The sequence below is a fragment of the Amblyraja radiata genome, chromosome 19, assembly GCF_010909765.2.
Source record: "Amblyraja radiata isolate CabotCenter1 chromosome 19, sAmbRad1.1.pri, whole genome shotgun sequence".
In the NCBI taxonomy this organism is placed as follows: domain Eukaryota; kingdom Metazoa; phylum Chordata; class Chondrichthyes; order Rajiformes; family Rajidae; genus Amblyraja; species Amblyraja radiata.
In genome coordinates, this window is record NC_045974.1 from 615,001 (window position 1) to 640,125 (window position 25,125).

Sequence of the window (25,125 nt, forward strand, 5' to 3'; positions counted from 1 at the left end):
CACCCTATCCCTTGATTCCGTTAGCCCTAAGAGCTATATCTAACTCTCACTTGAAAGCATCCAGTGAATTGGCCTCCACTACCTTCTGTGGCAGAGAATTCCACAGATTCACAACTATCTGGGTGAAAAAGTTTTTCCTCATCTCAGTCCTAAATGGCCTACCCCTTATTCTTAAACTGTGACCCCTGGTTCTGGACTCCCCCAACATGGTGAATATTTTTCCTGCATCTAGCCTGTCCAATCCCTTAAGAAATGTTTCTATAAGATGCCCTCTCATCCTTCTAAACTCCAGTGAATACAAGCCCAGTCGATCCATTTCTTTTAGCACTGTATCCGTTGGAACAATAGTTGTTTGTTACACCTCCATCCACATTAAAATGAAGTGACATCAGCATTACCACTTAAATCATTGCAGGTGACACTGTGCAAGTAACATGCAGGCATGTTGCCAGTGGACAGGACTCAGGCCAGTCTGAAAAAGGGTCTCAACCTGAAACATCACCCATCCTTCCCTCCAGAGATGTTGCCTGTCCCACTGAGTTACTCCAGCATTTTGTGTCTATCTTCAGGCCAGTAATATTGCTTGACATTTCTACAACTGCTGGTGCAATCCTAAATTGTCTTGATCAAATAGAGCAGGATAAATTAAAGGTCTCTTGTTAACGTGAATGTTAGTTCACATTAACAATAATCAAACACCTGCAAAGTTACTCCGGGGTGATTGTTTTCTCCCCTGTTTCGAAAAAGAAACCTCCTACTTTGGTCAATCTGGTAAAACTAACAGTTTTCAAAACCTATCTGTTATGGCGGCGGCAGAGTATTCAGGAGTTTGTGTTCCACTGTGAGGGGAAAGGATTAACACAAGAAGAATGTGCTTGTCAGCTGTGGTTAAAATGGACCTGCCTCTCTTGCCCTGAGTTTGGCTGCTCTATACAGCAGAGCATCTCTGTAAAGCACTCCCATCAAACCGTTTAACTTGAATTCTCACCGTGGACATTCATGAACGAGTCAGCATTTTGTGACAGGTAGTATTGATGACTCAGTGATGAGTCACGTGGGCTGCCCACGGTAGCCATTACAATTTAGAAAGTGGAGGCATTCTTACAGTTTCAATGGGATGATCTTGGGGGGAAATAATGTGTGCAACCAAATGGATGTTATTATTCCAATTATAATACAGATGAAAAATCTTACTTTCCCTTCTCACAGTAGCTCAGTCACTTGGGTGAAGCACTTGTGTGAAACTCAAAAAGCCAAATGAATGCTGTTACCTGGTGTTCTTGTGGATAAGAGTGCCTACAGAAGGGTGAAGGAGATAGGAGCATGGCTGTGAGCACTGCGGTGGCATGCTGGTGGACCACAAAGCCTGGCTTGCTGCAGGGCCAGCTCTGGTGGGATCTCCTGCCTGCCTCCCTGCCACTGCACCCAGCTTTGTCAGCTAACAGTACCATTCTACATTTCCTTCAGCATCGCCCCCTTAGATCTGTGTTTTCACACCTTACCCTTCCATATCTCTATGTCTCCCTCTCCCTGACTCTGTCTGAAGAAGGGTCTTGACCCTAAACATCACCCATTCCTTGCCCATGATACTGCCCATCCCGCAGGGTTACTCCAGCACTGTGTCTATCTTCAGTGTAAACCAGCATCTATCTGCAGTTCCTTCTTATACATTTTGTCAGGAAGCCGTCGCCCCTCATTAACTAGTCGCCTCACAGGTGGGTGCAGCTGGCCTTGGGCAGGCCACGGTGAATGGTACAGAGATATGTGGCTGTAACGGTCTGTGTGGGAATGCCCACATCATTCCTGGTATTAGATGTTAGAACTCCCAGAGTCTTCCTCATCACCAGGTAGGACATGCTGGAAACACATTGTACAGGTGTGGGACTTACCTGTGAGTGCTTGATCTGGAGGTCAAAGAGAGCTATAGTGCATGAGTGGTCTTTATGGCACCAGTGCATTGGAAAATCTACCTTTGCAGAATTATTACATATTGTGCTTCTCCATATCACCATCAGCTTCAGATGTTACCTGATGCTGGCAGGGTCAGGGTGGATGTGAGATGCGAATAGTACGGAGGTCTTTTATCGTCACGTGTACCAATTAAGGTACAGTGATATGTGAATTACCATACAGCCATACGAGAAAAAAACAATAAGACACAACTACATAAAAGTTAACGTAAACATCCACCACAGCGGATTCCCCATATTCCTCACTGTGATGGAAAGCAAAAAAGTCCAATCTTCTTCCTCTTTATTCTCCCGCGTCGAGGCGGTCGAAGCTCCTGCGGCTTGGAGTTCCCGAAGTCGGTCTCTGACCAGAGACCGCGAGCTCCATGATGTTAAGTCCGCAAGCACCCATGGTTGGAGTCGATCCAAAGTCGATCCCCGGCAAACGGATCGCAGGCTCCGCGATGTTGAGTCCGCAGGCTCCTCGCGGTGGAATTCTCAAAGATCGGTCTCCAGCAAAGGCCACCAACTCCTCGTTGTTAGGCCGCAGTGCGGACGGAGATACGATACGGAAAAAAATGTCATTTCTGATGAGATAAGAGATTAGAAAAAATTTCCCTAACCCCTCCCACTACCCCCCACATAAAACGACCTAGAGAACACTAAAAACATACATTTAGCACATACTATTAACACCCAAAGAAGGAAGGGACAGACAGACTGTTGGTGAGGCAGCCATTGCTGGCGCTGGTTATACTGATGCTGGCAGGATCGGGGTGGATGTGAGATGCGGCTAGTATGGAGATACCTGCACAGGGAACGGAGTACTTTTATGTATAGATGCATGATAAGGGAATAACGTTTAGTGCAAGGTAAAGCCAGCAAAGTCTGATCTAGGACAGTCCGAGGGTCACCTGAGAGGTAGATAGTGGTTCAGGGCTGCTCTCTGGTTGTGGTAGGATGATTCAGTTGCTGATAACAGCTGGGAAGAAACTGTCCCTGAATCTGGGGGTGTGCGTTTTCACACTTCTATACTTTCACCTGATGGAAGAGGGGAGAAGAGGGGGTCGGGTAACTTGTGGGAACAGTTTCTTGCAAGTATTTGTAGTAAAAGTGAAGAATCCCAGTGACTTGTGTCAACACAGAAGGATTAGCATTTGACAAATTTGTTAAGGTCATAAAGTCATCCCTGTAAAACGCAGAGCTCAACAATAAATGTATGAAAGTTGACCATTAGGAATGAATATCCCATAAAAATATAACCTCACTTTATGTTTGTGGATAATAAAGCAGCTGTTTATTACTGCCATAGGAATCCAAAAATACACTTCAGCTTTTGACGATCACATAAACTTTGGCAGGTAGAAATACTTTGTAACCTAAGTGTTCCAGCACAATGAGAACCAATAACGGTTGTAGTTGCAAGTACTGCACCAAACTGTACAGAGGAAGATTTATACATGCCGCCACTTGGTAGATATTTTACAGTGCGTGGGGGTCAGCGCAGGTTATGGGTCACTTGTTTGTTTCCCTCGTGGCTTTGAGGTAGAGGTTGTAAGTTTGAGTCTGATATTCCAGTGCTGCAGTAAGGGACAGAGTCGCACCCACGTTTCCCATCTCTCCGACAATACAACCTCATGGTGCTGCCCCTAGAGTGCCAACACTGACACTACACACTCACCGTGCTGCCCCTAGAGTGCCGACACCGACACTACACACCCATGGTGCTGCCCCTAGAGTGCCGACACCGACACTACACACTCATGGTGCTGCCCCTAGAGTGCCGACACCGACACTACACACTCATGGTGCTGCCCCTAGAGTGCCGACACCGGCACTACACACTCACCGTGCTGCCCCTAGAGTGCCGACACCGACACTACACACTCACCGTGCTGCCCCTAGAGTGCCGACACCGGCACTACACACTCACCGTGCTGCCCCTAGAGTGCCGACACTGACACTACACACTCACCGTGCTGCCCCTAGAGTGCCGACACCGACACTACACACTCACCGTGCTGCCCCTAGAGTGCTGACACCGACACTACACACTCATGGTGCTGCCCCTAGAGTGCCGACACTGACACTACACACTCATGGTGCTGCCCCTAGTGCCGACACCCACACTACACAACCTCACCGTGCTGCCCCTAGAGTGCCGACACCGACACTACACAACCTCACCGTGCTGCCCCTAGAGTGCTGACACCGACACTACACACTCATGGTGCTGCCCATAGAGTGCCGACACCGACACTACACACTCATGGTGCTGCCCCTAGAGTGCCGACACCGACACTACACACTCACCGTGCTGCCCCTAGAGTGCCGACACTGACACTACACACTCACCGTGCTGCCCCTAGAGTGCCGACACCGACACTACACACTCACCGTGCTGCCCCTAGAGTGCCGACACTGACACTACACACTCACCGTGCTGCCCCTAGAGTGCCAACACCAACACTGCACAACCTCACCGAGCCGCCCATAGAGTACCGACACCACACAACCTCATGGTGCTGCCCCTAGAGTGCCGACACCGACACTACACACTCACCGTGCTGCCCCTAGAGTGCCGACACTGACACTACACACTCACCGTGCTGCCCCTAGAGTGCCGACACCGACTCTACACACTCACCGTGCTGCCCCTAGAGTGCCGACACCGACTCTACACACTCACCGTGCTGCCCCTAGAGTGCCGACACCGGCACTACACAACCTCACCGTGCTGCCCCTAGAGTGCCGACACCGACACTACACACTCATGGTGCTGCCCCTAGAGTGCCGACACTGACACTACACACTCACCGTGCTGCCCCTAGAGTGCCGACACTGACACTACACACTCACCGTGCTGCCCCTAGAGTGCCAACACCGACACTACACACTCACCGTGCTGTCCCTAGAGTGCCGACACTGACACTACACACTCACCGTGCTGCCCCTAGAGTGCCGACACTGACACTACACACTCACCGTGCTGCCCCTAGAGTGCCAACACCGACACTGCACAACCTCATGGTGCTGCCCCTAGAGTGCCGACACCGACACTACACACTCACCGTGCTGCCCCTAGAGTGCTGACACCGACACTACACACTCACCGTGCTGCCCCTAGAGTGCCGACACCGACACTACACACTCACCGTGCTGCCCCTAGAGTGCCGACACCGACACTGCACAACCTCACCGAGCCGCCCATAGAGTACCGACACCATACACTCACCATGCTGCCCATAGAGTGCTGACACCGACACTACACACTCACCGTGCTGCCCTTAGAGTGCCGACACTACACACTCATGGTGCTGCCCATAGAGTGCCGACACCGACACTACACACTCATGGTGCTGCCCCTAGAATGCCGATTCTACACAACCTCATCGTGCCGGGTTTGGCACAGAATATCCTCTCTCTCCCCAGGGGCTTTAGAAGGTGGGAGGTCACCAACAGGTAGTGGGTCAAAGGCCTTCAATGCACAGTAAAGGGGAATGGGAGCATCCCTCCCACGTGTAGGACGTACAACCCTACACAGTAAAGGGGAGTGGGACCTACACGTGGGAGCCATGGAGGTCAAGTGAAGGGCTGTGGAAGCAGGCAGCAGTTGAAGTGGACCACTTGGAGAAGGATGAACTGCTGCGCCATGATCATATTGAATGGCGGTGCTGGCTCGAAGGGCCGAATGGCCTACTCCTGCACCTATTGTCTATTGTTAATAGCCTCATGCACGGTGAGTTTCATGAACACATCGTCAAATCCCATCTGTGCCCAATCCTCCATAATACATACATTCCCAGCAGCAATGTACTTCAACATCCCGAAGATAGACACGAAATGCTGGAGTAACTCAGCGGGACAGGCAGCATCTCTGGAGAAAAGTAATGGGTGACATTTCAGGTCGAGACCCTTCTTCAGCCTGAGGAGGAGTCTCGACCCGAAACGTCACCCATTCCTTCTCTCCAGAGATGCTGCTTGTCTGGCTAAGTTACTTCAGCTTTTTGTGTCTATCTTCGGTTTAAACCAGCATTTGCAGTTCTGTCTTACACACTTCAACATTCCACTATCTTCAGTTTAAACCAGCATCTGCAGTTCTGTATTACACACTTCAACATCCCACTGACTTTGCAACTACCGTGTTTCTGGTTTAAAAATACACTGGATTTTTTTAGAGCACATCATAAAAATCTGTAAAATAGTTGATATCATGTTAATTCCTCACAGGCACAGTATTTTCAGCCCATATTGGTTATCAAAACACGAACATCTACAGTTTCCTGTCAATGTTTGGTATAAAATATTAAATTAATTGTAAACTTGAGATAGCTATTCAACATTTATGATATATAGTAAATATTAGATGTTATATTTCCAGGAGGTGAGTCATAGGATACCGATCCTCTGTCCAACTCTTATACCCATGGGACTTATCCAGTAGACACAAGGAACTGCAGATGTTGGTTTACAAAAAAGGCACAAAGTGCTGGAGTAACTCAGCAGGTCAGGCTGTCTCACCAGTTATCTGGATGGGCCTGTTGAGCTTTGGTCACCCTTCCCCCCCTGAAGCTAATGGCGAGTCACATACTGACGCTAATGACATTGGACATGAAGGGGAAGACACTGCACCCTCTCACTTACACTGCCAATTTACCCCATGCAATATTTAAGCCAGGAACCTGGAGTAGAAGCTGTATAGCACACAAAACCATGGTGACGTTTATGCCCTTGGGAGATTATGTCTGCAATCTTAGAACACTATGCGATGGTGCACATCATAAGATAAGTGATAGGAGCAGAATTAGGCCATTTGGCCCATCAAGTCTACTCCACCATGCAATCTTGGCTGATCTATCTCTCCCTCCTAACCCCATTCTCCTGCCTTCTCCCCATAATCCCTGACACCCGTACTAATCAAGAATCTATCGATCTCTACCTTAAATTTATCCACCGACTTGGCCTCCACAGCCTTCTGTGGCAATGAATTCCACAGATTCACCACCCTCTGACAAAAGAAATTCCTCCTCAGCTCCCTCCTTAAATAACGTCCTTTAATTCTAAGACTAAGACCTCTCGTCCTAGACTCTCCCATGAGTGGAAACATCCTCTCCACATCCACACTATCCAAGCCTTTCACTGTTCTGTATGTTCATGATGCCAAGACCACCACTAATGTGCGTGCACGTGATCCACACCCCTCCATTCCCTGCATATCCATGTGCCGATATAAAAGTCTCTTCAATGTCACTACCGTAACAGTGCTAGCCTGGATTTAATAGTCACGTAAACCTTCCCACGGTGTCTGCCAAATATCCAACACTGCAAGACACAATGCCCTGGAGTGCACTAGATATTGCTCCTGTTAATACTAGTCTCATCAAGCAGGGGTCCGCAAATTGGATGAGAGCATCATTTCTTATGACCCTGTAAGTCTCTGGAGCTGATGATGAATAACGGGCAGAGTGCAACAGTGCGCTTTGCACAGGTCGCCAAATCGAACCACATGGTTACACCGATGTACACAGACCAAGTAATTGGTGACTCCAGTCCAGCTACAATGTTGATGTGATGCATCACAGACAGAGACTGAGACTGTAGTACAGGACAAGTACTGGCCCTTCCACAGCCCCTGTACTAACCACAACAAGAGCTCTGAGTTACACCGGGTTAGTGAGAATGGAAATGCATCAGACAAAATGTGTAGCAAAGAACTGCAGATGCTGGTTTAAACAGAAGATAGACACAAAATGCTGGAGTAGCGGCTCTGACTAAGCCCACTGGCCTGAAGAATTGTGCTTCACACACTGAGAATTCTGCTAGGATGCATGTCACCTGTTTAATCAAACAATCCTCCTATGTACTCGTGTAGGAAGGAACTGCGGATGCTGATTTACACTGAAGATAGACACAAGATGCTGGAGTAACTCAGCGGGAAGAAGGGTCTCAACCCGACACGTCACCCATTCCTTCTATCCAGGGATGCTGTCTGTCCCACTGAGTTAATCTAGCATTTTGTGTCGATCTTCCCATGTACCTGTTGCTCTGACAAAGTTTGGAAGGTTTACTTAATCTAATTAATGAATAGATTTATCATTTACCTTGGGTAACTTGGTTTCCTTTGCAACTAATATGATTCTTTCAATTAAGCATAACAATGATTTTATTAGCACATCCCTCAGTGTGACAGTGGCTGACATAATTTCATTGCCATCACCATACTGCTCCAGTTTAAGGTATGATGCCTGATTAATTATTGTTTTGATGTATTGTGTGCACAAACTATTCACTACTTGACATATGTAATTTTTAATTCTATGTCTAATATTCTCATTGATGGAAAACATGCTGGGTTGCAATTACCTCCAGTAAAATATGATTTAATTATGGGGACAATGTGACACGTTGTACAATATACTGAAAGACAAATTTGTAGGAAAATATCTCTCTTCAGGTAGGTAAATAATATGTGGTGATGATGGATGATCCCGAGGTTAGAAATAAAAGCAGCATCTGTTATAAAGCAGAGATTCACACCTGCAGAAATACTCCTCAAAAATTACACTGATTAGTATTTTGAAATGTTGCCGCACTTTGTGGACTAATGTTTTAACTCCAGTAACTACTTTTAATCTTGTGGATAACATCAGCTCTAAATAAGATAGAAATTATTTCAAATTGTGGTTCTTAAACTTCAGCAGAAATCCTTGTCTGCTCTTGAGGTTCTTCATTCATGTTCTTTATAGCCCGTGCTACACCATATTGGGTAATGCCGATTTTCCCTTACAGAATTCATAAATCCCTACTAAAAGTGAGGGATAAGGAATAAAAATGTATTCCGACAAAACTTATGTGAAGAAACAAGCACAAATGAATCAACTCCTGTTTCTCGACGCTTGTGCGGGTGACACGAGGTGTTATGGAACAAGGCAGAAGGTTTTCACACACAACCACCTTGGAAGTAGGTTGCTTCTGGGGAGATACTCTTTGACTATACTGACACTACTGAGGCCGTTTTACACTTTAGTCGTTGCAATTCACTATAAAAAATGTCACAGTCAGCAACTTCTCTATGGATAGGAAAGTATTTAGAGGAATATGGGCCAAAGGTGGGAACATGGGACCATAGAGTCCTCCAGCGTGGAATCAGGCCCTTCGGCCCAACTTGCCCACACCGACCAACATGTCCCAGTTATCCTATTCCCACTTGCCTGCGTTTGGCCCGTATCCCTCCTAACCATGTACCTGTCTAAATGCTTCTGACCCGCTTAGGTGGAATCTGTGGTATTAGAATGCAGTCATAGATGAGATTAAATGAGAAAACATGATACCAAAATATATCACAAATATATCATAGTTTCTGTCCCTTAGCAATAGTTAGACTAAATGCTGCGCTGTTTTATGGTCACTCTGTATACCTTCTATAGTGTGAGGTGAGATAACACTGGTTATCCCAGCTAGCACCATGTGTTGTGTTCTGCTGTGATCTGGGAGCTCCCTCAAGTCATTCCAGATATTCCTGTACTTGTTTATTGGGCCTGAGCTGCCAAGTTGTGAAATGATGGAGGCTGTGGCTTTGGGAAGTATTGATTCTGAGAGATAAAGAGCCCGGGCCATTTATAAACGATCGATCGATGGCAGCAAACATACTTTGTGTTGCTGGAGGGAATTCACATTTATTACTCAGTATACAGATGTTTATTCAACCAATTTAGTAGCTCACATTTGTTACTTAGAGCTTCTCAAAAGATGCACATTTAACACTCTGGAGAGCAAATTACATCATAATAGTGCTCTTAGTTGTTGCACAATGGAAAGATAATATCTAAATGTTGCGATTACTCCCAATACTTATTGTTCAGCATTTCATACCGGCTGTACTTGGACTAAATAATCTGCATTCATCTAGGGGGAGACCTCAACAATGTTAGAGTGTTACACTTCACTTGGACACTAAGGCAATGCATAAAGGGCCTGTCCCACTATACGAGGTAATTCAAGAGTTCTCCCGAGTTTCCCGATTCGAACTCGGAGAATTACGGTAATAGCCGTTCGTAGGTACTCGGGGCTCTCGTGGACATTTTTCACAGTGCTGAAAAAACTTCGCGAGTTACCGCGTTTACCGAGCACCTGCCGTTAGCATTATGAGCCGCTACGAGACATCCATGAGCTCTGACGTAGCCGCTACGTACATTCTACGTCTTACCACGAGTTTGATTCTTTTTAAACTCGGGAGAGCTCTTGAATTACCTCGTACAGTGGGACAGGCCCTTTAGCCTACTTTCACCTCTGGAAGTTCATACATTGCTGCCCATACCTTAACCCATCATACACATTGGTGCCTATACCTTAATGTGTAGGAGGGTCTCGACCCGAAACGTCTCCCATCCCTTCTCTCCGGAGATGCTGCCTGTCCCGCTGAGTTACTCCAGCATTTTGTGCCCATAACTTAACCTACTTTCATACATTGCTGCCCATACATTAACCTGCCTTCTATGCAATACTCACACATGACTTTCTTAGTCACACTTGTCTAACTCACCGATCACATCCGACAAGCCTATTACATAATATCTGAGAGTTTGGAGCTGGCTGCACTATTACTTATTACAAGGAATTTGTTCAACAAAAGTTCTTCTGTCCTAGCTTTAAAAGTAACTTCCTATTTGTGTATGCACAATTATGTTCTCCCACAAGACATTATACAGAGTTGTTTACAGATCTTGTCAGAAATACTTTAAATCAAAATATCATGATTGTGGTACTGTGCCCATTTAAAGCGATGTATTCAGTTCAATGTATAATGTAAACCATTTTAAATGTGTGGTGACTGGCGTGGTTTTAAATGAGCCAAACAAATGCTGCCGTAGCGGCCTCCACAGTTGAAGTAGTAACTGTGTTCTTAAGGGGCCTGACCCACTTACGCAATTTTTTTCGGTGACTTGCCGGCACCCGTCATAGTTGCAGCAGGTCGCCGAAAATGTTCAACATGTTGAAAATCCAGCGGCGACCAGAAAAAGGCACGACATTTTGGGCGACTACTCACGACTATACAGGCGTCACCCTGCAACATGTCGACACGTGACGCCTGTATGGTCGTGAGTAGTCGCCCAAAGAGTCGTACCTTTTTCTGGTCGCCGCTGGATTTTCAACATGATGACAATTTTCAGCGACCTGCTGCGACTATGACGGGTGCCGGCAAGTCACCGAAAAAATCGCGGGCAGGTCCTTAAGGGAAAATGGTGTCCAATTACTGCCGGGAGGTTACATGGAAACAAGTTTTTTGTGGAAATCCAAAACAGTTTGTTTTTCCACTTGTCAATTTCTGAACTCTTAGAGGATTCTCTAGTTCCCAATCGAAATCGACAAGTATAATGTAAATAATGTTCCTTTGGACAGAGGGGCCTGTGTCCATGCTGTATGACTGGTGTTCTACTTGCTTATCCATCCAGAAGTCTTTTACTGTCTCCTCTGTTGACCAAATGTTCTTATTTTATATTGGCAGTAAGTTTTAATAGTTCAACTTTTAATATGGCAATTTAAACCGGTCCACAACCGGTGAGCAGAAGGCCAGACACACAGGGTTGCCTCTGGGTAGGAGGCTGGCTTCAGCAAGATCTGACTGGTGATGTACCTCATTATACAAATGGTTGTTTAAAAAAAAATCATCTAAATAACCTTAGCAAACTGCCAAGAAAAGTAACCTTGCTGATCTGATTCACTGTTCTTCTGGTAAAATGGTTCCTTTACCAACTTCAGTGTTTTCAACTATTACAAAATGCACCTTTTTAATTTAAAATATACCGGGTAAGGAATGGTGGTTTGGCTAATAAGCCAGCTGAAGCAATGCTGCCAGACCAGTCCCACTATCCAGCAGTAAGTTCATAACCATTTAAACCTTGCCATCTACACATCTAGGTGCTTTTAAATGTGATAAAGGTCTGCCTCCACTGTGATTTCTGGGTCATATTTTCCCTCATGTCTCCTCTAATCCATCTGTCCATAACTTTACATCGACAGCTCCAGCTCCAGGCCCAACTGCTGAGGGAAATCGGAGCTTCGTAATTGCTCTGTTTCATCCCTCATAACTTTGAACTCTTCAATCAAATCTTCCCTCAGGCTTCTCTGTTCCAAAGAAAATAGGTCCAACCTATCGAAACTTTCCTCACTGCTAAAGTAGAAAGGAGAATGTCCACATAAGCCTCCTCTGCACCCTCTCACCCATATCATCGCATCTTATCTGTGCTGTGCTGGCTACAACTCTAAACCACAAGCTGCAAGTGATCTAACAACTCGAGTATAATCTGTCTGCTCATATATTCTATAAGAATCCCATATCTCAAAATGTATGCAGGGAATGGTCCAATAATATATTTGAATGAGTAAACTTTCACCTTGTGTGATGCAGAATTTGACAAAGAATAACAACCTTGTTGAAAGGAACAAAACATAGGGGGGATTGTACCCCACCTCTCAAAACATGGAGGGGACGTCTCTTCCCCCCCCCCCCCCCCCATTCCCCCCTCCGGGATTTCCGCCCATGCTGCTGCTGGCTGCTTGTTATCCGCTCTGACCAACATCAGCACCTACTTTTTATTTGCCATATTTTCTACCACTCATTCGTGTCAAAAACAACGCGTTGTGTGCAACTGGTAGCAGACAAAATTGACAATCAATTCTCCATACTCTGCTTGTTGTGGCTGCAATCATCATATCTGTCCAAACTGTAATCAAGCTGTAATCAAGCTGTTTGTTCCATAATCAGTATTACTACTCTGCAAACATTACTACTTGGCACAAAGGCACACAATCAGATTGATATTTATAAACTAATAATAGTGTAACGTTATAGTCTATGCTATGAGAAGTTCCTCTTTAATTTGTCAATTAGCCAAACAATAGTTGGAATAAAGTCTGTAACATCATCGACCATCTCCATGACTACTCATTATCCAGAGATATTTATTCCAGCATATTACTGCTTAGTATTCTGGTCAAACATAACATAGCAGGAAGATCAAATCTCCATTATTAAAATTAAGTTTAGTTTAGTTTAGAGATACAGTACGGAACAGGCCCTTTGGCCCACCGAGTCCGCGCTGACCAGCGACCCCCGCACATTAACACTACACGACTAGGGGACAATTTACAAAATTACCAAGCCAATTAGTCTACAAACCTGCATGTCTTTAGAGTGTGGGAGGAAACCGGAGATCTTGACTAATACCCACACAGGTCACGGGGAGAACGTACAAACTCCGTACAGACAGCACCCATAGTCAGGATGGAACCCGGGTCCCTGCGGCAGCAACTCTACCGCTGCACCACTGTGCCGCCCACATCGATGGTGCAGATTGAACAATATTGTGGGATTCCTGAATGGAACCAATGTTGTCCTTGGTCTACGTGTTGTAATTTGGAAACATCACAAGGTGTAACATATGCAGCATGTTTCATACATGAAGTAACGTTTGGTACAGTGACTTGTAGTTGACTGCAGTGGCCTTATTTCCTCTTGCATTCCACAACTCCTCATTATTCTGTTTGTTATTTGTCTTTTCTAAAGAGGAAAGTCAAATTCAGATTAAGTTTCTTCTCCCTGTGGACAGGCATCCATGAAATTGTTGCAAAAATAATTTACACAATTAAATCAGTAAATGTAAAATCTGATATAGGTATAGTGATACTTTACATGTTAATGCCATGTGTAATTTCACATCCAGTGAAATCAGATTACAATTCAGCAAGCAGGACCTTCAATAGTTGCCCTTGTAACTCATTATCATTTGTACCCAACGCTCATTTTTTAGAAACTGCTTTAAGACTAGATAATGAATGTATGACATTTGTCCAAGTAGGGGTAATGCCACAAAATGCAATTTACTTTGAACCCTATTTTATTCTTGTTCAAATAACATGGAGTCGTATCTTAAATCATATTGAAATGTCTGAATAAAAAATAAATTACTGTAGAAAAATAAAAAGTTAGGTCTCATTTGTGCTTAGAATAACTAAAATGTCAGTTGTATTAAGTGCACATTGTGCCATTAATGCTAACCAGACAGCACTCTGCCCATTCCAGCATTAAAGCTGACCCTCGCATCTAATTCAAAGCTGAACATTTTAGTGAACAGCTCATCTCAGCTCATTTTTGTGATCCCCTTTTAATACATGTCGTAATATTCCTCCTAAATTATTGTAAAAGGGAAGTATGCGTGGATGTACGTTGGCATTTGAATTAAAAAATGCTTATAAAATGGCGATTAATTATCTAAGAGGTTTGTAGAACAGGAGAGTGCTTGTAAGGTCCATAACTACATTAGAGGGACAGACACAAAAAGCTGGAGTAACTCAGCTGGACATTAGAGGGTGCAGGAGTTTCTGTAGAAGGGTTAGAGCCATGGGACTTCAGCACCAGGTTAACACCAGGAAACTGTGCTGTTTCATTGGAACAGAGGGATCATGAGGAGATTCCCCCGCCCTGAGGAATTTCTTTAGTCAGAGGGTAGTTCATCTGTGGAACTCATTGCCACAGAGGGCTGTGGAGGCCAAGTCAGTGGATATTTTTAAGGCAGAGATAGACAAGATTTTAATTAGATTGGGTGTCAAGGGTTATGGGGAGAAGGCGGGAACATGGGATTAGGTGGCAGATATCAACCATGATTGAATGGGGGGGTAGACTCGATGGGCCGAATGGCCTAATTCCACTCCTATAACGTGAACGTGAAGCTGATGGGTACCATACCCATCTTCTCCGCCCCTCCTCTTTCAGCATGTTGAAGTGACGGTTCCCTTTGCAACTCCCTCTTCACTGGAGATGAGGAAATGATTTGCAGAGTCTGCTTGGTGACACAGCCAGCTACCATTTGCCTGTAACTCTAACCCCACTCTCTCTCTCTGAACCCTGTCTTTGGTCTCTGACATTAGGCCTTACATAAGCCCAGGTAACAGCAATCTCGTCAGATTGAACGGTTTCACACGACCTGCCTTTCCACTTCACGCCCACTGGCTATTGAGAAGTCACAAACCTGTTATTATTGATCAGATTCTATATCTCCATAACTACCTCTTGACCAATTGGGCATTTTCTTATTTCAAGTTTACAGCATCCACTGTTTTGTACATTGCAGTTCCTGCACTGCTTTATTTCATCTTTCACCTAAGTTCATGCATGCCCTTTGTAGTGTATTCACAAGTTATAAAAGTAGAATTAGCCTCTGACTAAAGAAATTCCTCCTCACCTCCTTTCTAAAAGAGCACCCTTTAATTCTGAGGCTGTGACCTCTGGTCCTAGACTCTCCCACCAGTGGTAACATCCTCTCCACATCCACTTGCATCTCTTGGCCAGCCCCACAACATCCATGCCATCCAGCCCCCCTTGTTCCCCACTCCATCACAGGGAGTCCTCTTCTTATTGGCACTCTTTCCTTTTCCACAACTTAATAAATCTTTGATATTTGATTAATTTTTCCTCACATTTTAAGGTGTGTTTTTAACCTCGTTAATTTCCGACCTTGGTTTACAAATGCTAGGTTTTCTGTCCAGGGCTGGTAGATAAACTGCAGGTGTGGCAATTCCTTGTGCTTGCACCATTGAAGCCTCTTGAGTCAACATGTCCCACACTGACCTTTCTGTCCTGGGCCTCCTCCATTGTCAGAGTGAGGCCCAGCACTAATTGGAGGAACCTCATATTTCGCTTGGGCAGCTTACACCCAGCGGTATGAACATTGACTTCTCTAACTTCAAGTAACCCGTGCTCTCCCCCTCTCTCTCCATCCGCCCCTCCTTCCCAGTTCTCCGACCAGACTGACTGTCTCTAACTACATTTGATCTCTGTTTGCTTTATTGTCAACTTCTCCCAGCTAACAATGATCTATTCTACATTGTCCTTGATCACCATCCCCTTTGTCCTGTTTTCACACCTTACCCTCCCTTATCTATGTATCTCCCTCTCCCCTGACATCAGTCTGAAGAGGGTCTCGACCCAAAATGTCCCCACTCCTTCCCTCCAGAGATGCTGCCTGTCCCACTGAGTTACTCCAGCATTTTGTGTCTGTCTATGATACTAACCTGACTGTCCCCCAGAGTGTACTCATTGATTAGGTCTTGTCTTAAAATGAGTAAATGCATTTTCATTTCTAATAAAATACAAAGCTAACGTGACAGAGATTAATGGGCAGTAAAACTTCTTTGAATTTTATTTCATTTGAAATCGAGTTCTGTGAAGTGGCATCATTCTGTAAAGTGTTGATCACTGTTTAATATCTGTAAAAGGCACAGAATAATACTAGGCTACATAATTCATGAAGTAAAGGCAAAATGGATAATATAGCCCCAATATTAAAATGTATTTTAATATTGCTAAGCTAGCTGCAGGCTCATAAGTCAGTTCTCAAATTTGTCTTGCATGTTTTATTGAAACAAGATGAGAAATCTTGTGGTGCTTGATGGAAGAAATAATCTTTAGTGGCCAGACCATCATATATTGTGTAATAAAATATTCTTGTTGGAGATGGGGGTTTTTCCAACTGTATGAAATCTTTAATTAAGTTTTTTAACTTTTATTGTATTTGAAAGCAAAAGCTCATGGGTCATAATCAATAATTAGTCGTTTACAATTCAAGCAATGTTTTATTCGCTTTCTGCCCTGGAAAAATAAATCCATTTTATTTACTTACTCCCCTGCTAGTTTTCCCAGGCTGTGGTTAGGAACGAGGTTGAACTTCAATGCACAGGGTTATATTATCATTCTTGCTAAAATAGTTTGTTTTAACGTGGCTAGGAGAAAAATAGCTTGGAGAGAAGAGTCTGGTATCCCTTCATATAGTTGTCTTCAATTAGAGTTGTCGAGTTCCCATTTGGTCCACGTCTCACCAATTTGCTCATCGGCACTGAACCCATTTGCCCACATTAGATGAATATCTTTCCCTGTCGTGGTTATTCAAGTGGCAATCTAAATGCCTCTCACCCAGCGTGATTGTATCTGATCCCACCACCTGCCCTGGCACTTCATTCCAGGCATCAAGTACTCGCTGTGTAAAAACAACCGTGTCCTCACATGCCCTTTACAGCAGCTTTCTCTCACCTCAAACATATATCCACTAGTTTTTGATGATAATCGTACCACGATAAAACGATTCTGTCTCTCGACTCTATCTGTGCCTCGTGTCATCTTAAATACGTCTATGAGGTCACCTCTCAGCTTCCTTCATTCCAGAGAAAACAAGCACAGCCGAGCAAGTCTTTCTCCTCAATTAAAGCCTGCCAAACCAGGCAATATCTCGGAGAATCTCCTGTGTACTCTGCCCAGTCACTGGGCCCCAGAGTAATCACACCCTTCCGGGAGTGTGGTGACCACAACTGTACACAATGTGGTTGAACAAGTGTGTTATAAAGTTGCAACATATTCTCCCAAATTGTATATAGGTAAGCTTGCCGTGTGACTTCTTCACCACCTTACCTACCCATGTGGCCAGTTCCAATCTCTCTGTTCATCAGTTATGCTGCAATATATCTATATAACTAAAAGGGCAGGACTATAAAACCCCGGATGCCTGGATGTGAGTCAGTCACTCTGGAAGATCGTGAGGGAGAGTCCACAACTGTGATTCAAAGCTGTGATTCAACTGAACTGTGAGTCTGCAATGTACTTGCAATAAATGATTTGTTAGCCCTTAATGACAGTGTAATTAGTTGTTTGGCAATTTGGTGGCCTACACTCTGCCTGAAATGCTATGAAACTGAATTTGGTGGCCTGCACTCTGGATGAAATGCTATGAAACTGAATTTGGTGGCCTGCACTCTGCCTGAAATGCTATGAAACTGAATTTGGTGGCTTGCACTCTGCCTGAAATGCTATGAAACTGAATTTGGTGGCCCGCACTCTGCCTGAAATGCTATGAAACTGAATTTGGAGACCTGCACTCTGCCTGAAATGCTATGAAACTGAATTTGGTGGCCCGCACTCTGCCTGAAATGCTATGAAACTGAATTTGGAGACCTGCACTCTGCCTGAAATGCTATGAAACTGAATTTGGTGGCCTGCACTCTGCTTGAAATGGAATTTCAAGGAATAGCCGTGAGTGAACTGCCAGCCAACCAGCCCTGAGTGACTAAGCTGCCAGCCCACCAGCCCTGAGTGACTAAGCTGCCAGCCCACCAGGCCTGATTGACTGAGCTGCCAGCCTACCAGGCCTGAGTGACTGATCTGCCAGCCCAATAATCCATTTGGCCCACAATGTCCATACTAGCCCTCTGCAAACCAGTCCCTTCGGCCCACAATACCCATAATAGCGCTCCAGAAAGCCTCCACCCCCCACTGGCCACCAATATTGAAATTGGTGGAGAGGTGGAATATTGCTTTGGGGGACCAGCCATCCCGTGTGAACATGGGACCCAACGGGTTCCACTTAGTCTAGTAATATATTATTGTGCTGCTCAGTAATAAGCTGTCATCTTCGCTGATGTTTGCTGTACCGTCCAATTAAGTCAGCTGATGATGAAGATGCTCTCCAAAAGGATCTCGATACTATGGTTGAGTGGTCACAACAATGGGGCATGCAGTTCAACCCTTCCAAATGTGAAACCATGCGTGTCACCAGAAAGAGGAATCCAGGAGAAACATCTTACAATATACTTGGTGCCACCCTTGAAGAATCCAAACAAACCAAGTATCTTGGCATCAAATTGCAGAATGATCTGCGTTGGAATGGTCAGACTCATCATGCAACGGTGAAAGCAACAGGTGTCCTAAACTTTCTGAGGGCCAACTTTCATAATTGTTCAACTTCTGTCAAGGAGAAGCTATACTTCACCCTCGTTAGACCTCATTTGGACTACGCAGTTGCAGCATGGGACCCATACACAAATAAAAACATTTCTTCCATCGAACGTGTCCAAAGACAGGCAGCTCGATTTGTTACTAACACCTATGAGAGAGAAGCGAGTGTCACCAAACTTCTGAATTCTCTGGGGTGGAACCGTCTCCAAGACAGACGTGAAGCTCACCGTTTTACCTGTTTTTACAAAATGTTAAATGGTCAGCTCGACATAGATTACAAGAATTACACCAAACCCAAACCAATTAGGAGTAGACGAGGGCATTCGATCCAATTTGTGATCCCAGCTACAAAGACAGATGTGTACAGCAATTTGTTCTTCCCCCGCACAATTAAAGCATGGAATAATCTCCACCCAACTATAGTTACCCAACTAGATGCAACTAAATTTAAAGTAGCTCTTTCTTCCCAATAACCCTTTCTGGCTTAAGCCCTCCCTTCACCACCTCCAGTTTAAATTCCATTTGGAATATTTTGGAGGACCAAGAAACCAAGAACCAAGAATCTACATTCTGATCCACTCACCAAGTTATGCCAAGTAACAACTTGAAATATAAAACAGTGGAGAAAGTGTAAATGTGATTAGCTGGAGATAGGCAGTACGTTAGCCCGTGTACTTGGCATTCAGACAGTTACACTTCAGGCCCTTCATTGGAGAAGGAAGGTAGAATCATACTGCATGGAAACAGGTTCTTTGACCGACCATGTGCATGGTCTCTGTGATGCACCTATCTACACCAATCTCATGCAGCAGCAATGGGCTGCAGCCTTCAATCCACAGCAAGTTGTTAGATGCTTAAACACTGGTAGTTCATTAGTTCATGTCATAGGAGCAGAATTAGGCCATTCGGCCCCAAGTCTATTCCGCCATTCAATCATGGGTGATCTATCTTTCCCTCTCAACCTCATTCTCCTGCCTTCTCCCCATGATTGTGTGACTACCCCGTCCATTCACCCTGTGACCGAGAGACTGCCCCGCCCATTCACCTCTGTGATAGTTAGAGTGCCCCGACCATTCTGTGTTCCAGATTCCAACCACCCTCTGGGTAAAAACGTCCTTTCTCAGGTTCATTCTCAACCACACAACCCTAACCCTAAACCCAAGCCCTGTACTCACAGATACCTCTTCTATGGGCTGATGCCATGGTTTCTACTTGTATAATCTCTTTCACTGACTAGGGATCTCCTACAGTCAATGGGATACTCTTGAGGTGTTGTCACTGAACAGTATATGAAGCACTGCTATCAATTTGCAAACAGCTATGGTTGGATAATCAGATACTGTCTTGGAACAGAATCTGTTTCATCTCAGTTTATTTTTTGAAGTCACGAGCAACAACAAAGTTCCACAGATTGATTGTAAAATCCAAGCCAATATGTTATTGGGGAAGAGTAACACATTTTCCAAGGAAATCTATTTGACCTGAATACTTATTTATTAATTGTGCAGGTTTCTTTTGCATAGAGATTCCTGTTAATTATTTCCTGTGATGTATGATGTTGCATTATTCCAGAATTAATGGATTATTCTGCCTTTCCTACATGAGACAAATATAGTCTGTGATTAAAGGCAGCAATACTGTGTGCAAATTACCAAGGGGGTATTATTAGAAAATGAGCCATGTGTTATTCTCCCCCTTTTCCCAAAACAAAACCAGATGACAGTCACAGCAGGATTTGACAAATTGCCTTGATTGGATTATTCACATGTGGTATCTGCTGCTTAATTCCATAAATCACTGATGCAGCAATTTAGAAAGTCAGCAGAATCAGGCCTATCAGCGCCTGCTGTGGCGTTTTGCAAACTACTGGACATTTTCTTTTGTCATTGCATTTAAATTCCAATTAGCATACACTTCCTTAGTGTGAAGACGGTCCAGGGAATGGGAATCACTTTCAAACTGGACTTTAATGGTGGCCATATTTTGTGGTTTAGAACAAGTCTTTTGGTATTTTGTACGTTGTGTTCATTGAGAGCAACCACCAGGTTTCTCCTGTAAATACAAAGACATTTGGCCCTGTCTGCAGTTCCCTCTGATGGCAGTCAGAATGAGTTTGGCCTTATAGAATCAGGGGAGAAGAAAAGTTGTCCAGAATGGTCCTTGGATGAGGAGCCTCAGGTAGTGGTAACATTTGGCCAAGGATAGACCTGGATTTGTGTGAATTACCATTGCTGTAAGAAAGAGATTTCACATTCAGCACTGAGATATTTATTTGTCTGCTTACAACCAATATCGTACACCTGCACATTGAGAATATTGTGCAGTTACTGATAATCGACAATAGGTGCAGGAGTAGGCCATTCAGCCCTTTGTGATGCATGACGTGTCCTTGATTTATGGATGTTCTTGCACACTAACATAAAGTAGACAAATCTCACCCATAGTACATTTCATGTGGTATTTCTCCTCATGTTGTTTTTTCCTATACAACATTGTTTATTACTGGGATTCTTCAGAATTAAGTTTATGCCTCCTGCATTGCATCAGACGTACTTCCTGCGGCAGCTGAGAAAACACAATCTGCCACAGGCAATGATGGTCCAATTCTATACGGCCATCATAGAGTCTGTCCTCGCCTTCTCCATCATGGTCTGGTTTGGCTCAGCCACCAAGCACGACACCCGGAGGCTGCAGCGAATCGTCCGATCAGCTGGGAAGATTGTTGGCTGCAACCTTCCCTCCATTGATGAACTGTACACTGCAAGGGCCAGGAAGCGAGCGGGTAAGATCATCTCTGACCCCTCTCACCCTGGCCACAAACTCTTGGCATCACTTCCCTCTGGAAGGCGACACCGGATTGTCAAAGCTGCCACAGCCAGACATAAAAACAGCTTTTTTCCACGTGTAGTAGCTCTACTCAATAACCAAAAATCTGTAGCCTCCTTTTGCTCTGGTATTTTATTTAATTCTTCACATGTTAAATTATAATGTTTTATTTTTAATTGCTTTTCACCCCATTTGTGTGTCAAGAATCAGTCTCAAAGAGAAGAGTTCTGGAATAACTCATTAGGACACGAGATGCCAACTATCCATGTGTTTCAGAGATGCTGCTTGACCTGCTGAGTTACGCCAACACTCTGTGTGCATCCCCTTGTGAAGACCTTGACTCTGACCAGTGGAGGATTCCTTTAGTGAGGGAGATGTGTTTATGCAGCGATCTGTGGGTGACATTCCCACATTCCTTTAAGAAGGGTTCAACCACCAACCCAGCAAATTATCGTCCTGTTTCATTAACAAGTACTTGCTGCAAATTGCTGGAGCATTTAATTGATAGTAATCTGATGCGACACGTGAGCAAACATAAGATTCTTGCTGACAACCAACATGCATTTAGAAGGCATAGATCATGTGAGTCTCAGCTTATCCTGAAGACAAATGACCTGGCCAAGCACCTTGATAGTAACGTCATCACGGATTTAGTTGTGCTGGACTTTTCTAAAGCATTTGATGTCATCCCACATCAGAGACTGCTTCGGAAGCTTGACTTCTATGGTATTCGTTCCAACACGAAACGATGGATTTCCAGTTTCCTGACAAAACGTCTTCAGCGTGTGTGTGTGTGAACGGAAAGAGCTCCAATTGGCATCCAGTGTTGAGTGGTACACCCCAGGGCACAGTACTTGGCCCACACCTATTTTTGCTTTACATAAATGACATCCATGAAAAAGTCGCAAGTACGACCAGACTATTCGCTGATGATTGTTTGCTGTACCGTCCAATTAAGTCAGCTGATGATGAAGATGCTCTCCAAAAGGATCTCGATACTATGGTTGAGTGGTCACAACAATGGGGCATGCAGTTCAACCCTTCCAAATGTGAAACCATGCGTGTCACCAGAAAGAGGAATCCAGGCGAAACATCTTACAATATACTTGGTGCCACCCTTGAAGAATCCAAACAAACCAAGTATCTTGGCATCAAATTGCAGAATGATCTGCGTTGGAATGGTCAGACTCATCATGCAACGGTGAAAGCAACAGGTGTCCTAAACTTTCTGAGGCGCAACTTTCGTCATTGTTCAACTTCTGTCAAGGAGAAGCTATACTTCACCCTCGTTAGACCTCATTTGGACTACGCAGTTGCAGCATGGGACCCATACACAAATAAAAACATTTCTTCCATCGAACGTGTCCAAAGACAGGCAGCTCGATTTGTTACTAACACCTATGAGGGAGAAGCGAGTGTCACCAAACTTCTGAATTCTCTGGGGTGGAACCCTCTCCAAGACAGACGTGAAGCTCACCGTTTGACCTGTTTTTACAAAATGTTAAATGGTCAGCTCGACATAGATTACAAGACCTACACCAACCCCAAACCAATTAGGAGCCGACGAGGGCATTCAATCCAATTTGTGATCCCAGCTACAAAGACAGATGTGTACAGCAATTTGTTCTTCCCCCGCACAATTAAAGCATGGAATAATCTCCACCCAACTATAGTTACCCAACCAGATGCAACTAAATTTAAAGTAGCTCTTTCTTCCCAATAACCCTTTCTGGCTTAAGCCCTCCCTTCACCACCTCCAGTTTAAATTCCATTTGGAATATTTTGGAGGACCAAAAAACCAAGAACCAAGAACAAGAACTGTGACTGATGGTTGACTTTTTATTTCAAATGTATTTAGTGAAGTGAATGTAAATGCCCCATTGTTGTTGATCAGCTTTGAACATAGTCTCTTGATCAAATACCCAGGAGTGCCCGACAATAACCAAATCGCAACTATATACCCAGCAAAATAAGCTGAAACTAATGAAATGTGTTGGATGTGCTGTGTGCAAGGCAGAGGTTACAAAACGACTTTTGTTTTTGAACAGTAAGGTGATTTTCTCAAAGTATTGCAGCATATCAATTCTATTACAGGCAAGTCTTTCTTGATCCCAAGGGATTGCCTAAGAAATAAAAGGATAAAGCAGGCACTACTATATCGGGAAATGTAGCAACTCATCTGCACACTGTAACACTGTCGTCCTGCTTAGTTTCACTGTTTGACTTATCACCTTTTCCAGAGCTAACAATGGACTGACAATAGACAATAGACAATAGGTGCAGGAGTAGGCCATTCGGCCCTTCGAGCCAGCACCACCATTCACTGTGATCATGGCTGATCATCCACAATCAGTACCCCGTTCCTGCCTTCTCCTCTTTATATCCCCAGACTCCGCTGTATTTAACAACTCTATCTAGCTCTCTCTTGAAAGTATCCAGAGAACCGGCCTCCACCGTCCTCTGAGGCAGAGAATTCCACAGACTCACAATTCTCTGTGTGAAAAAGTGTTTCCTCATCTCCGTTCTAAATGGCTTACCCCTTATTCTTAAACTGTGGCCCCTGGTTCTGGACACCCCCAACATGCGGAACATGTTTCCTGCCTCTAGTGTGTCCAAACCCTTATATCTTATATGTTTCAATAAGATGTCCTCTCATCCTTCTAAACTCCAGAGTGTACAAGCCCAGCCGCTCCATTCTCTCAGCATATGACAGTCCCGCAATCCCGGGAATTAACCTTGTGAACCTACGCTGCACTCCCTCAATAGCAAGAAGTGTGGACTCCACCTTTCTTTGATCATCTTTGCTGGCTTTGATTGGTTCTTTTCATACCTTTCATTCCTTTCTTATTTGTACATTTTCATACCTCTATTTTCCCTCACCCCTGACTCTCAATCTGAAGAAGGGTCTCGACCCGAAACGTCACTTTTCCCTTCTCTCCAGAGATGCTGCCTGACCCGTTGAGTTACTCCAGCATTCTGTGAAACATCACCTATCCATGTTCTCCACAGATGCTGCCTGACCCGCTGAGTTACTCCAGCACTCTGTGTCTAGTATTAGAAATTAATGACTGGTAATCTAAAATCAAAATGCTGCAGATGCTGGAATCATGAAATAGAACAGAAAATGCTGGAAATACTCAGCTGGTTAAGCGGCATCAATGAAGGGAAAAACAGTTACCAATTCAGATTTATGATAGAACATAGAACAATACAGCAGTGAAAAGGCTCTTCGGCCAACAGTGTCTGTGCCGAACATGATGCCGTTACGTTTCATTACAATCCTTCATTTTCTCAAAAGACGGGTCCCTGCTTTTGTGTGAAATACGACTCATAATGCCTGTCCAAATCAAAGGATGTCGTTCTATTTTAAACTCTTAGCTGATATACTGCGCCGTTGAGAATAAAGCAGTACTACATCCGAAATGTCAAAGCTGGATTATGCTCTCAAAACTTGGAATGATTGCCCAAATAGAAATAGGAACATCTTCAGAGCAGGTTTATGTGGATGAACGGTTTGGCAGTGATTAATAATACATATACTTCATGATGAAGTACATCTAGTTGAGGAAT

The 25,125-nt window shown here is 44.4% G+C and overlaps 1 protein-coding gene across 2 annotated transcripts in view; it reads left to right on the plus strand.

Moving 5' to 3' along the window:
* The window catches only part of immp2l (inner mitochondrial membrane peptidase subunit 2), a 240,086-nt gene that overhangs the window by 41,353 nt on the left and 173,608 nt on the right, over positions 1-25,125 (plus strand). The gene's annotated exons all lie outside the window — the stretch shown is intronic.